Source organism: Peromyscus maniculatus, chromosome 7 (genome assembly GCF_049852395.1).
Source record: "Peromyscus maniculatus bairdii isolate BWxNUB_F1_BW_parent chromosome 7, HU_Pman_BW_mat_3.1, whole genome shotgun sequence".
NCBI classification, from domain to species: Eukaryota; Metazoa; Chordata; class Mammalia; order Rodentia; family Cricetidae; genus Peromyscus; species Peromyscus maniculatus.
This window is the reverse complement of record NC_134858.1, coordinates 78,813,890-78,829,747: the sequence shown is the minus strand read 5'-3', so window position 1 is coordinate 78,829,747 and position 15,858 is coordinate 78,813,890. Positions and strand designations below refer to the sequence as shown.

Here is a 15,858-nt window from a genome sequence, read left to right as displayed (position 1 = left end):
TTTTAATCTTTAGAGTATTCATGAAACTTCATTTTTTTCTCATATCCAAGATCCTATAGCCTTGAGAATTCAGACTAGTGAAAATAGTAGTAACCAAATATTTTACCAAATTTCAACAGACATCAAAAGCTATAGTTCTCAAAAAGCCGGGCGGTGGTGGTGCATGCCTTTAATCCCAGCACTCGGGAGGCAGAGCCAGGCGGATCTCTGTGAGTTCGAGGCCAGCCTGGACTACCAAGTGAGTCCCAAGGAAAGGCGCAAAGCTACACAGAGAAACCCTGTCTGGAAAAACTAAAAAGCTATAGTTCTCTAAAACTATACTCCTGGGCCAATTCTGAAAGACATTAATTGATAAATCTCAATCTGCATAATTTGATTTGCCAAACTCAATTCCTTTTTATATAAAACCTATTTACTAGAACACCAGTCTTTATGCTCTCCAGACACTAATCTGATGATGGTCCATTGCTGGTAGCTGTGTCAGGGTGTCAATTTCATAGGAAACTGAACCCCATAAGACGGCTTTCCACATACTCTTTTCAGACCTTTCTCTATAAGGTGGATGAAAAACAAGCATAGTTTCCTCAAAACTTGCATAATAATAAATGTAAAATAAAACCTCTTATGTTTCTAAGGATCACTAATATTAAGCATTTAAATTTTGTTTTCATATCCTCATTTGGGAATGCTAAAATGTAAAACTATTTCCTTCTAAAGCTTAATGTCTTTGCCATCTTCATGGCTGACACTGTATTATCACATACATATCATGGCAGACAGGACATAAGTCCAAAACATTTAGGGTGACATGACAATGGCAGTGACTATTATGAGAGATTACTAAAAAAGAAAAGAGTTGACAATTTTTTATTTAAGATTGTCTTTTGAGGAAACAGACAACATATATTTCTTTTAAATATGTATGTCATATTGAAGACAGGATGAAATATTCTTGATTATAGCGCTTGACTTTGTGCCCTATGCTTTAATTTAGCTAGGGGAAAGCTGCCTTTTTCCCCTAGAGCCACTGCCCTAAAAGCTATCAAATTCATTTTGACTTAAGTCACTCAGTGACTCAAAGCTTATGTTTGTCTCTTAGAGATAGCTCTGAATGGAAGCCTCAATAACAAATGACAACAGCTAGAAAAATATTTTGGCAGGCTTTAATCTGTGCTAAGATTGGGAGCGATGATATAAATATAAATATCTATTGAAAACTACACAACCCTAGGGTATCATAGCCTGTGCATTGAAATGAGCGGTAATAAGGAAATATAAACTGGAAAATCCCCACATAACCAGTCATTATCTGCTAATGATTAGCCTGCGGTTGCCCATGTAAACAAAATTAATATATGACAATAAAATTCTCTTCTTATTTTTAGATATTCCAAAATTCCCAATGTTTCAGTGCTTTGGAAATTCAAGAAAATAAAGGCATGAAGGGGATTTCATCCATTTTTGTGGCTTCATAATACAAGTTCCTTCTTTACCGGAGATTGCTGAAAGCTGAAAGCCTTTCAGTTGAGGAGGGAGGATATATAACTAAAAAATCAATTTTATAAAATAAAACTCTTTCTTGCATCCCTGATCAGCCACTGTTCAATGTGGTTGAGAGAAGCACTCACAAGCCAGATCTAACAACGAATCCTGAAACAGACTGTCAATACGATTTTCTGCCTGATAACCAGACGTGAACCCCTGTATCATCTCACAAGTAAGAACAGTCAATGTGTGAGTTTTACTTTAAGGTAGGGTTCCCAGATTTTAATTTCATTATATAATAAGCATAAACTTATGAAAGATAGAGAGCACATTTATATGGTAAAAACTAAGGTCATTGCCTTTGTCTGTGAGGGAATTATAACTAACTACAAGAACAATGGAGCTCATTTTAGAATCAAGCATTGCCTTCATTCACACTTTATTTCATTTAAAAAAAATGAGCCTGTTATCCAAGATGTGAGGACACAAGTGACTTTGAAATACACATCATTTCTGTGCTCCAATTTAGAAAGACACAGTTTCTCTCTTTCAACTAGAGAATGTTCTCTATCAATGGTCCACCAAATTTGTGAATCAGCTAAAATTCTTCAATACTGATAAATTATTGTTTCTATGATAAATGAACATCAAAGAAACAGACTGAAAAGCACACGTGTTCATCTTACACCAGCAGAGACCCATTACATAACTGATTTGGGTGGCATGTTTTGCATATCATGTGGTCCTGTGGCTAGAGATCTGAAAACCTACAGTTGCCAGGTGCGGAGAAAGCAGTTCACAAGCCTGCTGGGGACAAAGCAACCTCCTGAGACCTGAAAGAATAAATAAACATGGAAAACAAATTATGATTAAAAACAAAAGAAACTTTTGAAAATTGTGTAGAGTCCTTAGAAAGGACACATGATAAAAGAAAGTAGGACTGAAGAAATTGAGGTTTAAAGATAAAAGAGTAAGATTAAAATTTAACAAGTTTGAGTAAAAAGCAAAACAAAAAATATATATATATACAAAAAACACAAAGAAAAGACATCAGAAAGCAAGCAGAGTAGAACCAATCAGCCAAGTCCTGGTTGTCTAGTAGACTAGATTATCTCAGATTGCAGGGGGAAAGAACACATACTAAAATATTTAGTCAATATTGATATACAAATATCCTACATATAGGATATATACATACACACACACATATATAGATATAGATATCCTAATAAATCTTTCTGTTTATGGTGAAATGACAGTTTCTTATGCATATGGATATTTTGCATGTAGTTTGTGTACCATGTTCAAGCCCAGTGCCTGCAGAGACAGGAGAGGGCTTTGGCTACTCTCTATACAAGAAAAAAAAATTGCGTTGAAAAAAACAAGAAACCTAGCACTGTGCAAAAGGGGAGAAATGGAGCTAAACAGACGTTTATCAACAGAAGGCATTCAAATGTGAAAAAAAAAAACAACTCAATAGGACCAGTCATCAGGGATTTGCAAATTAAAATCACAGTGCTGATAACCTCTGCCCATTTGACTTGCTGTTACAGAAAGGAAGGGAGGTCAGGTCGGAGGTGCTGGCAAGGGTGTGGGGAGGAGACGGATGGTACTGGCTTCATCAGTGGAGATACAAACTCATGCAGTCATTATGAAAGGGGTTTCTCACAAAATATTAAAATAGAATGACTGTATCTAAATATCTCACTACATCAAAGGAAATAAAATTGCTGTGACCAGGAGACACCTGCGTTCTGCACTCATCACACTACTCACATGGCCAAGAAATAATCTCTCCAGCATCTTTAAAAGCATAATGTTTAAAACAAGAAAGAATAAAATAAAATACATGTATTAGAGTATTTTCCTTCAGTAACAGAGGTAACTTTATAGAATCTTTTGGTTTATGCTTATTTATATTACCTGAGAATATTTCATACACACACACACACACACACACACACACACACACACATCTCTTAAATAGATTGTATGACTCATCATTGGCTCCCTTCCTACAGTTTGAAAAGGTCAGGGGTAAACCCACCTTAGAGGCTTTGCTCTGTCGAAAGGCCACCAGGGTCACTCAAGCAGAAATGTACTATGAATGGATTTGATCAGGTGCAGGGCACAGCCTCCTATCTACTGCAGCTGTGTTTGTGCAGATGTGACTGTGAGTGACAATAAAGGCAAAGGGTAAAAGTGACGTAGCTCCGGGTGTAGCAGAGGACATTGAGGAGGTAGACGGATCCCAAAGATCACTGGGGAAACAAACAGAAGACTAGAGTCAAATAAATAAGCAACAACCATGAATGGACTCTAAAGTTAAAAGATGTCCTCTGTAAATGATTGAAAAGAAAAGCAAGTGTTAAGATAACCGGCTTACAGGAATAAACAAAGCCACCTAAAAAGCAACCCTCTAGAAACCAAATCCAGTTGGCATCAGATGATTCCTTTGCAGTGCAAAATACCACGAAGCTACAAAAAAAGCAACCACAGAATTGTGAGGGAAAGTTGAGGGATTAAGCATGTTATATTAAGCCACGCCATCACCAGAGGTAAAGGAAACAGAAAGTTGTAAGTGTCAGCACACTGAGAAGAACAATGTGACATCTATAACCTTGAAAAACAGGCATTGAAAGTATGCTTTTATCACAGAATTAATATTTAATATGAAAATCAAAAATGGAGGCTGGAAAGGTGGCTCAGAGGTTAAGAGTACTTACTGGCTGCTCTTCCAGAGAACCTGCATTTGCTTCTTAGCACCTACATGGTAACTAATAACTGTCACTCCAGTTCTAGAGGGGGAAGTCCTCTTCTGATCTCCTGAAGACACCGGGCATACACGTGAAGGGTGAAAGCTAACTTTTTTTTTTTTAATCTAAAGCAGAAAACAAATGATTCTGAAACATCCAAGTGGGCACTTGTGTACGAGCCTCAATGCTAGCTACATGGAAGGCTGAGGCAAGAAAGTGACTGAGTTCAGGAGTTCAGGGCCAGCCAAGGCAACACAGTGAAACCTTACTTTAGTAAATTTCATGTGTACTACATTTTGATAAATAAGTAAAAATTTTAAGGATAGAAGTGTGGCCATGAATGTAAAACATGATGTAAAATTTCACAATCACTTTAAATTTTGCAATATGAAAAATGGTCTGAATAGAAAGAAAAGAATGGGGCATAAAAAGAGCAAATAAGGAAATAACAGAGCAAAATGAAATGAGCCTAACATTCAAATCAGAACTTATTACAATTATAACAGAGGTGAGAACAAAAGCATAAGGGTTGTACTTTTAAAAGATATATCTCCTTTGTAATGATCAGCTCTCATTTACACCTATGAATCTATTGTATAAAAAGAATGAGAAATGAATTTTCTAAAACCAACACAACTCTTGTGAGATAGTTTTCATGTCAATATTTTTCACAGTGTCAAAAATGCATCTCAAGAAGCAATGCTTTAGAAAATGGGAGTGAAAATCAAGACAGAGACAAGATATATGGCCAAATTTGTCTATAAAAGCAATCTTCAAGATTTTATTTAAAATATGTCAGAATAACAACACAGAAGCTAAGGAAAATGGGAAAGAAAGAAAATCAGGGATATTCAAAATAATTCACTAAAATGGAAAAGATTGCAAGATGATTTTAAAATCTTTAAAGGAGGTTCATCATACAAAATAACAATCTACAAGCTATTTGGACCACTGGCAACTGTATAATGCTATTTCATAAGCACTGCATAAAGCCAATGCATGCCCATTATCAATATTTTGACAAAATGTAATAAAGGAAAACACAAAGAAACAGAGACACACAGTTTTGCTTATAAACTTTGGTAGGGGTGAAAGGTTCTCAGAACATACCCAAATAACCTAAATAAATAATCCAAATGGATAGTATTCAAGTGCTCATGATGAAACTCTAAAGGGACTAGAAGAAAATTCAGAAACACGCCCATAGAATTTTGCAGAGGACTACAAATTCAAGCAGAGTGACAAAAAAAAATAGACCAAGAGTCAGTATTTTGTCCTTTCATTCATATCCTTCTGCACTATTGAAAGTCTGAAGGGGACTATTGTGTTTTCCTTATTAAAAATGGTAACTTTAAGACACCATCACCATTCCAGTTAAACTTTTCCTTTGTACTCTGAATCTGAGAGAAGAACATTACAGGCAAAAAGCAAAGAACAAAATCACAATTGAAAAGAGCTAATAAGAAAAAAACTAAAGATTCCAAAGCATTAAATTAAAAAGCAAATATGTTATGAAGATATATATAACAATAGTAAAATGAAAGTATCTTTAAGATAATAAATCTACAAATTTTCCAGCAACTGAGATACAATTGAATTATGAGTTATTCCTGTAATTTTTACTAGTCAGAATAATTTCCACAGAGAAATGGGCATAATTTACCATTAAGCAGAGAACAAGCCATAAAGCCATAAGCTACACATGGATGATAAGTATTTTGATGTTTACACATCTGCATGGTGCATATATTCATATTCAGATGTTTATACTGTACTTTTTCATTGTGGGCAATGTATCAAAACAGAATGATTTTTGGATTTATTTTATTTTATATGTATGAATATTATGTCTGTGTGGATGTCTGATTCATGTACATTCTTGGTCCTTGGGGAAATCAGAAGAGAGTCCTTGGAACTGGAGTTACAGATGATTTCGAGCCACATGAGTACTGAGAATCAAACCCTGGTCCTCTGCTAGAGCACCAAGTACTTTAAACCACTGCGCTATCTCTCCAGCCCCTCAAACAAAACATCAAGCATACATAGTGTATAACTTGAAGTCAGTTTTATTTTAGCATAACTTTGTTTTTAATTGATTCACATAGATTCCTTTATAATTAAAAAAAATCACATCTAAAGGAAGCAGTTAGCTACATGATAATCACTGTCTCCCATGCTCACATGAAAACCTCTTCCCGGAGATTCAGTTCAACACTTCCAGATTTATAGAGAGCAGCTCAGAAGGGGTTCTGGAGACCACTACTCAACACTGTCCCTAAACTGTCATCTGCCCCTCCAAGTCACTGAGATTAGAATCTACAGAACAAATTCTCAGTAGATTTTGGTCCCTAAGGGGGGAAATTAGTGAATTTTTTTAACCTAACAATAAAATGACATTTAAAAAAACTATTTCAGCTTTGTTTTGACCACTAGGAAGCACAGAGCACAAACAAGAATTAATGATCAATGCCCAGTTACAGAGAGAATCCACTCTGCCCTTCTATCCATGTGTACCTTACCTGTTGTTAGGTGGTTGCTGTTCCATTCTGTTTGCTCACCTGATTGTAACTTCTACCCTGACAAGAGCTTGTACAGTACATTGAGTCCATTCAGAATGAGATTATACATAAATTATAAGTCAGTAAAATGTAACAGAGGAGCTGGGGAGAATGAATCATCTGCTTTGAGTCACACTCAGCATGGCAGCCTCATCTAAACTCAACCCATCTGAAAACTGTCTGCATCTATGTCTCAAAGCATCCAAAAAAAGTGGCAAATTTGAGAAGGGCCAAAATCATGAAATTCCTGAAGTCTTCTTTTTTTTTCTTTGCAGTATACACAGTGACTGTATTAGTAGTCAGCTTTTCTGGTTGAAAACGTTATATCCAATGCCAGCAGGAAAGGCCCGCATAGAGTTCAGGAAAAGCATGGACTATGAAATGGTTGCTGACACATGATCACATTCACACCACAATCAACACTTATTGTTAAGCACTCACCATATGGGGAGGGTCTCTGAGTAGTGGGAAGAGCTAGGGACTAGTCCAGACACTGACCAGCAGTATGAAGCAGTTCTCTCATCCATGATTGGCACAGGGAACTTACATTTAATTCTATTTCTCCATGGCGTCCTCTCTGTACTTCAGTGATGGCTAAATTCTAACTCTAAAAAGAGATCAGATTTCATATAATTCCCTGAAATGCAGCCTGCCAATCTTGCAGCAAGACCAACTAAAGGAGTCAGGGAACTAGAATGTTCCTTTTACATCATTAGCAGAGCAGTATGACATTCTTTGGACAAAATGCAAAACCAACACAGGATGATTTTGTTTCCACTCAAAAAATTTTTGACACCAAAATGTTTTCAAATGCCCCTAGTTGAGTAGCATGGACCAATGCCCTTGACTCTTTACTGGTCCTTTATTTTTAAACACAGTCTGATTCAGCTGCCCCTCTGTGATAGCGCAACCTCCATAGCCACCGATTTCCACTGCTGACTTCTAGGACTGCATTGAAGCTTCCTTCTTTTTGCAAATCTTATAGCTTTTACCTTACTCATCTTGAAGTGATCTATGCATGCCAAAATGAAAGTGTTTTCTCATTCTTTTCCCTTCCTCTTGTGACTTTTCAGCCCTTTTCATCCTCCTTTCAAGACACAGATTTCTCACAAGACTAGAACTTTTGCCCACAGTCTAGTGTTTTCAACACAATATCTGACTATCCAGCCCAGACTGGCTTCAAGATTATAGTGTTAAACCTCGGCCTACTAGTGCACTGTCACAGCCAACAACCCCTATCCTTAAATACCCATTCTCCCTCTTTTGGAGAATGCATCCATTGCTATGGATCCTTCAGCTATCTTTTATACAAGGATGAGCCTCAAATCTTTAAAGATCCAAGGCAGAGACCCACATCACCACAGCCTTCCAGCAGATGGTTTCTGTAGCTATCACACCATTACTTCTAACTTCAAAACCTATTTCAGGTCTCAGTCAGCCAATGAGCTACATGCTGTCCCTGCAAAAACATAGGCTTGAGGCTTCTTTGTAAAATCATGACTCATATCTTGCTGGTTCAAAAGCTGACACCAAACCGGGGCTGCAATGCTCGTCAGACCTCCCCACTTCTTAGACTTGCTTCACTTCAGTCATAAAATCCATCGGCAGCTGCATCTCAAAGATCAGGGGCATTTTCAGCCTGCTGTGTGTGTGTGTGTGTGTGTGTGTGTGTGTGTGTGTGTGTGTGTGTGTGTGTGTGTAAATTATAATCAAGCTGCTGCTAGCTGTGTTAAACTGAGCTGTGAGGAATGGCAGCCACACGTCACACTAGAAATCACAGACGTTTCTACTTCATTCCTCTATATACAAGAGTGTTTCCAGACTCAGTCAAATAGCAACATTGCAATCTGTGCGCTTTCTTTCTTAAGAAAATTTTCACCCAGAGGAAAAACACAGACACAAAATTAGGGCCCGCGTACTGTCAGGCACAGCAATTACAACGGAAGGGGGAAACTATGTACATGTCAAATGGTCCGGCCTTCGGGTTGTCTAGTCTCTGTGAAGACAATTTTTCAGTTGGATGTGAATGGATGAAATTGCTGTAATACCCACAAAAGTATTTTAATTACCAATTTCCCAACAGATCTTACTCATAGTTCTATCTTTATTCCTCTGAATACTGGCACATTTAATATACTAAGATTTAAGGGAATATGAATGAAAGAGTGTTAGGTATTGCTCAGGCATATCTGAGCTCAACAGAGCTGTACAGCTCTTCAGTTACATGTAAATGCCCCAGGCCAAAGGCATCAAGTATAGATGTGTGTCTGAAGCCAAAGGCCTCCACACGTTTATCAGCTTAAGTGTCTCCTTAATTTCTCTGTCTGGAATAATCACCTCCAGGGATGTGGCTTCGACCCTGTGTGTTCTCTCGGGGCTTCTTTTAACATCTAATACTGAACTTCCAATGCCAGATGCCCAAGGGAAATGTCTCAGCCTATCTTCCCTTTCTACAGTAGAAGAGCTGAGACTAGAGAATTTTAAAAGGAAAGAAAAAACTATTTACACTGTGATTCAGAGGCTGGAGGGTCAAGATTGAGCCCCTGAATTGGTGAGGACCTTATGACCGGGTGCTGTTAACAGAGCAGAAAAAGAGCATGGTAACTTAGTGTGTGAGGAAAAGAAAATCCTGAGGGTCCGCTGTCTCTGGTAGCCCATCCCTCAGAGAACAAGGCCACTCACATTAGAAAGGCGTTAACAAGGGTGGGGCCCTGTTACCTTGTTCTCTTTTTAAATTACATGATCTCTCAATACTGCTGCTCTAGAAATTCATTATGCAGAACTGGTTGCACAAACAGAAATTCAAACCATAGTAGGGGACAGCTATGAAAAATGTATATTCCTAAAGAATATCCCTGTGCTAACTTTACTCTACTGCAGTCACAAACTACTACAGCTCAGTGGCTTTGAACCATGAAAATTTATTGTCTCAGAAGACAGAGGGTGAAACATTTAGAGCAAAGTGTCAGCAGAGTCATTCTCCCTTGAAAAACCACTAGAGAAAGATGGGTTCCAGCACTTTGTGTGGATTCCATGAAGAATAGCAACATGACTTCAGTCTGCACTTGGCATTTCTTATATACAAATGTTTATCTGTATCCACATTTTCTCTTTTTCATAAAGACACAGTCTTCATTCTGCCTCATCTACAAGAATTCTGTTTCCAAATAAGTTCACATGCACAGGTCTTGCCCTAAAGACTTCAGCACATTTTGAAAGGTCATGAGTGGCCACATACAGTTACTGTAGTGAATATCAACAGATGAAGCAAACCAACAGAAACTGATCTTAGCCATAAAGGCAACTAGCAAACCTTGTTATTTGAAGCCACAGACATCTTTGTAGTTGCTTGAATAATAATGACCCACATAGAATCATACATTTGATTGCTTAGTCATGAGTGATACTATTTGAGAAGGATTAGAACAATTAGGAGGTGTGGCTTGTTGGGGGAAGTGTGTCAGTGAAGATTAGCTTCGAGGCCTCAAAATCCCATGCCAGGCCCAGGCTCTCTCTCTCTCTCTCTCTCTCTCTCTCTCTCTCTCTCTCTCTCTCTCTCTCTCTCTCTCTCTCTCTCTCTCTCCACAGTTTCAGATCAGGATATAGAATTCTCAGCTACTTTACCAACATCATGTTTATTTGTGTGCCACCGTGCTCCCCACCATGATGCTAATGGACTAAACCTCTGAAACAAGCCCCCAATTAAATGTTTTCTTTTATAAGAGTTGCCTTGGTCATGGTGTCTCTTCACAGCAACTGACCACTGACTGAAACAGTCTTCCACACTTCTAAATAATAATTCACATTTATATTTGATCATGCTTGATTTTTTCCCCTAAAAAGCAAATAAAATCAATTCAAAAGGGATAAATGATAGTCCTTGGGTAGTAATGTAAACCAGTTTTTCCCAAATGAATCATGAGGAGAAAGATTCAGACATCATCAACTATACATGAAGGTTACTGGGGTGAGCATGATGGTGCAACCTTTCATCCTAGCACTCAGGAGCCAGACATGGGCTGATCTCTTGAGTTACAGTCCAGCCTCATCTACATAGCAAATTCTAGGCCGGCCAGGGTTCCATCGTGAGCCTTTGTCCCAAAAAAACAAAACAAAGTGGAAAAAAAAGTGATAAAACTTATTGGACATCTCATAAGAGATAAAATAAGGAGAGACTTTAAGAGATGGTGGGAAAGGGGGTTCTTGCTTAAAACGTTCACAGTATTGGGAAGTATCATCACAGGGAAGAATATTTGGTAGGTACTTTAGAATCTACCTGAGGCTTCAGCATCCCCAGCAGAACACAAAGTATAGAAGGAGATACAATAAAGGCTAGTCACGGATAGTGCTAATCCACACTCACATTCCATCAAGAGCTTTTGCTCCATAGTCCAGAAGACGATTCACTTGGATATTTTCATATTAACCTAATGCATGCTCCAATACCTCCCTTATATCCCCTCCCATGAATGGTAAGTGAATTGCATATATACATATATACATATATACATGGCCTTCGTTTCTCATAGACAAAACATGGATACCAACAGAAAGTATGGGTGTTAGTGGCCAGCATTATTCTGCTGGTTTAGGAGAAGATTTTAGGACACTGACTTTAGGAAAATTATTCACAGCACCAAGCCTGAATTTGTGGGATCAAAAAAAAAAATACATAGTCCCAAGAGGAGTGTATTTATCCACAGAAAAAGCCTGAAAGAACCCCAGAATTCTAGCAGAGCTCACCTGTGAAGATGTTTCTCTCACAAGTTAGTAAATTCTTCATATGCAAAAAGAGTGATGCAAGGATCCAAGAAACATGAAGAATCAAAGAAATATCAAACCAACAAAATCAAGTTCTCTGGCTGAACACAAAGAAAAAGTGATCTGCAAATCACCTGGCAAAGAATTCAAAATAAGCATTTTCAAAGAGCCCACCAAACTATAGAAAAGAATAAAGCTGGAAAAGCATTATATGAACTATATTAGAGATTTATTAAAGAAATATAAACCTTTACAATGAACCAAACAACCTACCTATTTCCGATGTTTTGTGACACACTAAGTTTATTAAGGGCTTAATGAATGTGAGTAGGGAATACTTATCGAATCATGGGCAATTCATCAGTGGTTACACCACTAAAGAAAATGTTTGCCCTCCCTCAGCAATTATTAACAACCAGTGGCTCCTCAGGAAGGGGTGGGACCCCATGAGCTTCTCCCTGATCCATTAGAGAATGTTGACTGCAGGCTTATTTTATGCAGGTCTTGCATGGATAACCACAGGCTGATGTGAGTTCCTAAGCACAAGAGACTCACTGTGTTTGGAACACAGCTCTCCATAGCACTCCTCTGTATCCTCTGGCTCTTTTTGTTTGTTTTTTTGTTTTTTGAGACAGGGTTTCTCTGTGTAGCTTTGTGCCTTTCCTGTATCTCTGTAGACCATGCTGGCCTTGAACTCACAAAGATCCACCTGCCTCTGCCTCCTGAGTGCTGTGAAAGGCGTGCGCCACCACTGCCTGGCTCCTCTGGCCACCACTGCCTGGCTCCTCTGGCTCTTATACTCTTTCTGTCTCCTCTTTAACAATGTTCCCTAAGTCTCAGGAAGTGACTGGGCAGATGCTAGATATGGAACAAGGATGACTAGACTGCTACTCACATCACCAGTGAGGCTACCTGGAAAACGGGACCCCAAAAAAAGACACGGAGAAATGGACGAGATCTACATGAATAGCCTGGTCATGAGTGGGAACAATGAAGGGCAACGGTCGAGGGAAAGAGAGTGGGAGATCCTAGCTGGATCAAGAAAAGAGAGGGAGAACAAGGAATAGGAGACCATGGTAAATGAAGACCACATGAGAAGGTGAGAAGGGGAGGAAGCAGAGAGCTAGGGAGGCCCACGGAGATCCACAAAGATACCCCCTCAAAAGACTGCTGGCAATGGTCGCGAGACGGCAGGAACTGACCTACTCTGGTGATGGGATGGCCAGACACCCAGATAGTGGTGCCATAAATCCCATCCAAGGACTGAGGAATCTGAAGGCAGACATCCACGGCTGGGCCCCTGGTGGAGCACTGGGAGTCTAATTAGTGAGTAAGAAGAGGGTTTATATGAGCGAGAATTGTTGAAGCCAAGGTTGGATAAAGCACCGAGACAAATAACCAAATGAATGGAAGCACAGGATCTATGAACCAAAGGCTGAGGGGCCCCCAACTGGATCAGGCCACCTGAACGGGTGAGACAGTCATTTGGCTTGATCTGTTTGGGAGGCAGCTGTGCATTGGTGCCGGGTCCTGGGCTCGTTGCATGAGTTGGCTGTTTGAATCCTGGGACTTATGCAGGGACACTTGGCTCGGTCTGGGAGGGGGGAATGGACATGCCTGGACTGAGTCTACCAGGTCAACCCCGGTCCTCGGGGGAGACCTTGATCTGGAGGAGGTGGGAATGGGGGGTGGGCTGGGGGGAGGGGTGGGCGAGAGTGGGAGAACAGGGGATTCTGTGGCTATTATGTTGAACTGAATGGTGTTGTAAAATAATAATAATAATAATGAAAAAAAAACAAAAAAAAATTATAAAAAAAATTAAAAAAAAAAAACAGAACAAAAAATCAAAGAATAGGCATCATAATCAAAGATCAACTCAGTGTCATGCTCAATAAACCCATAAAACCATTAAAAAAAAAAAAAACAATGTTCCCTGCACATTAAAGGGGATGCTACACATTTCAAGTTACTTTTCTTTTGCTATATTAAAACACCATGACCATGACTAATGTACAGGGAAAAGGGGTTTATTTTAGCGTACATGTCCAGAGGGGGTGCAATCACTCACAAGAAGGGCAAGACATCAGGATCAGGAGGCTGGTCTGGCAGTCAGAAGCCCATTTCATCTGCACACAGTAAGCAGAGAGAGAGAACAAGAAGTAGGACCAGACTACACAACGTCAAAGCCCAACACCAGTGACATACTCCATCCAGCAAGACTCTGTCTCCTAAATGTTCCATAGTCTTCCCAAAGAGCTCCAACGACCAAACATTAAAATATATTAGGCCAAACATTTCTCACTCAAACCACCACAGTGCCCCTGTTTCTTAGGAGTGAGTTCAAATCTCCAGAACCCACAAGAAACAGAGTAAAAATCATCTGTTACCCCAGTGTTCCTAGGATGAGATGGAAGGTAGAGACAGGAGAGCCCTTGGAAGCTCACAAATCTGCTAGATGACCATATGCCATGGCAAGCAACAAAGAGCCATTATCTCAAACACAGTGAAAGACAGAAAAGCACCTGAATTATCCTCTGACCACCACATGGACTCCATAACACAGTAGTGCCTGAACTCTCACACACAAACATGAACACACACAAGCACACATGCAGATGCATTGTACACACACACACACACACACACACACACACACACACACACACACACCAGCAATGGAAGTGGAACATCTCCCTCTAAATTGTTAGTCAGGGAGTCCTCAGAGGTCCCCAAAACTGTGCAGGTTACAGCAATTGTCCTCGATTACCACCAAAACTGAACAGTAGGACTCTAGCCGGAGGTATCACATATGGATTCAGAAGACACAGGAGCCATGCTGGAACGGAGCTAGAAGCTGTTTCCCTGACACCTCACTTTTGTTGTGCCGGAGGCTGCCATGAAAGAAGCTAGAAGAGAAAGAAGAGCAATGGGTTGTCCCCAGCTTTGGACCTTACATGGTGCATGACTACCTTGTCAGGCAAGATGGCCTGCGGGTGCAATAGTGCCATGACTGGTATTGGAAGAATGAACTAGTTTGTTGTTGTATCTAATGCCAAGACATAGGAGGAAGTTCATGCTCGGTATGGTGGACCTGGTCGAAGGTCCATGGATGGGGAGGTCATAGGCACTAGGGGTAAATCCATGACTGTTGCTTTGCTAACTGGACATATTGTTTATACCCATAGGCTAGTACTGCCCTCATCCTTGATCAAAGAAGCTTCTCTCTGCCGCAAATGTGGTTTAATGAAAGAAACTTATGGCTGGTAAAGGTGCCAAGAGCAAGCAAATGCCCATGCAGAGCCTCAACCAAAATATACGTATCATCCCCTCTAAGGCTTGGGGAACACTGCAGAAGAAGGAGTAGAAAACGGTGTAAGAAGAGCAAAGATGATGGGGAGGAAGGGCACGGAACAACTGTTTGATGCACATGGCTGTGGGGTTAATGAACTCACAGCAGCTGTATAGGATCTGTACAAACCTGAGCCCATAACTATGTGGTCATAGGTGGGGGAGAGGCTCACGGGGTCCAACCATGCCTGAGGGAGTTATTGAAAGTTGAAGGTTTCTAGAAGAGAAGAAATCATTGTCCTCAGTGATGTTGCCATGGGTGAGTCACTCATGTCCCAGTGGATAGCTCCACACCCTTGCCCACACGGTTGTCCCCGGTTAATCCCAGTGGGTGTCAAAGCAAAACCAAAAATATATAAAATCTGTGGAAGGGTTGGTAGGAATGGGAGAGGGATCAGAGAGCATAGAAGGATGATGTGGCCAGAATGTATTACACACACGTATGAAATATTCAAAGAACAAATTAATAAAAGGTGTTTTAAATTACCAACAAATCAGATATAAAAGGAATGTACATCAACATATTAAAGACCATATATGACAAACCCAGAACTAATGTCAGACTCAGTGATACAAAACTGAAATCATTTTTCTATACAATCAGGAACAATAAAAGAGTGTCTTCCCTTACCATTTTATTCAATATACTCTTAGCATTCTAGTCAGAACAATTAGTCAAGAGAGAAAATTATAAAAATCCATTCAAGTTTCAAATAAAGAAATAAATTTGCTTCTGCTCATAACACGAACTTATATGGAAAACCTTAAAAATGCCTCCAAAAATGAAAGTTGTTAAACTACATAATGAATGTGGTAAAGTTACAGGGCACAAGATAAATTATGTGTCTATGCAATAACAAAAACCATCCAAAAAGAAAGTTAGCAAAACAGTTTGATTGATTATAGCATCTGTGCTGGTTAGTTTGTTGTTGTTATTGTTATTGTTTTCT

General features: G+C 39.5%; 1 long non-coding RNA gene across 1 annotated transcript; it reads right to left on the bottom strand.

The window, feature by feature from the left end:
• Positions 1 to 300: 300 nt before the first annotated feature.
• LOC143274293 (uncharacterized) lies at positions 301 to 7,925 on the bottom strand. Its single transcript, XR_013052860.1, has 3 exons — positions 7,241 to 7,925; positions 3,533 to 3,746; positions 301 to 2,318 (listed from the first exon to the last, which is right to left on the bottom strand). It is a non-coding gene; the product is annotated as an uncharacterized LOC143274293 (long non-coding RNA).
• Between the last annotated feature and the right edge of the window lie 7,933 nt (positions 7,926 to 15,858).